We start from the raw sequence: 1,567 nt of genomic DNA on the forward strand, positions 1-1,567 counted from the left end.
ATTGAAATTTATATTACCCTTACAATTTGAATTTTAGTTTTTATGATTCAGTCATTTTTATCAACATCCCAATATCTCACTTCCCCTTTTGCTGGGTTTCAACGCGCCACTACTGGTCTGTTAAATATTTTTCTTCCTGGTAAATTTGACGGTCTTTAAAAACTCTAATATAATTCAATCACATTTTTGGTCAGTGTCTGTTTCACAGCATTGTTTTGAGAGACGATTCAAACAGAAGCATATTAAGTAGTATTAAACATTTATAGTTTATTGGATAGAACATAACATAAATACATAAAACAACGGCTTAAACTTCAAGAGGCAGGAGAGGAATGATTATTGCTTAAGGTTTGTTCAAGTTCGAAGATTCAGACAGCAGTTCATGCGTTTTGAGTCCAGTATAATTGTGGCTCTCTTGAGTGGCGTGATTTATCTATACATCCTTTGATGGTGACAACAACAGCTAAGATGCAAATTATAATTAAAGCGACGAGAAGAATCACCCGAATTGCTATGGTTCCAGCTCCACACATTCCATGACGTTTAATTAGGCTCTCATCGTCTTTCCCGTTTTGAGAATTCGGACTTTTATTGGAACATTCTACGCTTTGGTTAGAGTAACTTATGAAAACAGTTACTGTCTGCGGAATCAAAGAATTGCTAATGTTTGAAACACCTGTGAATTATGAGAGAGAATTAATGCGACTGTCCGCAGTTTAACATCAAATTTTACTTGCACCACAGGTCAAAATTGTTGCTTCTCTCGTGTTGTTCTGATAACAATATTCTATTCTTTGTTCTCCATGGGCCAAATACACAATATGTGAGCTAGTTATTACGTTTTGACTTACTGAAAAATTAAATTTAACGCGGTCATGTGATTTTTTGGTATGCTTATTCACTCACCATTAGCTTGAATAGTTAATGACAAAACACCTTCATCTTGTGCTCTGGCGCTTACCAAATAGATTGTAAGAAAATTTAATGTCAGGAATAACTTCCTTGCTTTCATCGTAGCAGAACAGAAGTCAACTAATGCAATATTTAATCTACGAGCCAGACACACTTATACAATAATATCGATACAAAAAATCTGTTTTTTTTTATTTCCTGAAAAAAAACGTATCGTAATAGTGATCGTGTTAACTGTCGTATAGCTACAGCCACCTTTTTTTTGCATCTAGGTGTCTATTCTCAAGGCTCAAAATCAATCAGCCGTCAACTTTAGGTTTTTTATAACAAGCTGGGAATTATTTCATATAAAAAAATTTGAATTTACTTGAAGTGCAGATAGAAATTAGTATATTTTACATTTGATGGGCAACTAGTCTCGATTACAGATAATAAATGGAAAGCAAACAAATTAACACGAGTTTCTTAGGTTGTTAGAATTTTTATGAGTCAGTCATTTTTATCAACGTTTATCTCGCTTCCCTTTTTGCTGGTTTCCAATACATCACTAGTTTTTTCTTCCTTCTTGAATTTTGATGGCCTATTAATACTCAAGTATTATTCATTCTAATTTTTGCGATAAATTTCTACAAGGTTTATAACAACGACAAGGTTT

General features: G+C 33.4%; 1 long non-coding RNA gene across 1 annotated transcript; it reads right to left on the bottom strand.

Moving 5' to 3' along the window:
* Nucleotides 1–311: 311 nt before the first annotated feature.
* On the bottom strand, nt 312–1,046 carry LOC135941133 (uncharacterized). Its single transcript, XR_010574950.1, has 3 exons — nt 907–1,046; nt 734–850; nt 312–676 (listed from the first exon to the last, which is right to left on the bottom strand). It is a non-coding gene; the product is annotated as an uncharacterized LOC135941133 (long non-coding RNA).
* Nucleotides 1,047–1,567: the final 521 nt, after the last annotated feature.

The sequence above is a fragment of the Cloeon dipterum genome, chromosome 3, assembly GCF_949628265.1.
Source record: "Cloeon dipterum chromosome 3, ieCloDipt1.1, whole genome shotgun sequence".
In the NCBI taxonomy this organism is placed as follows: domain Eukaryota; kingdom Metazoa; phylum Arthropoda; class Insecta; order Ephemeroptera; family Baetidae; genus Cloeon; species Cloeon dipterum.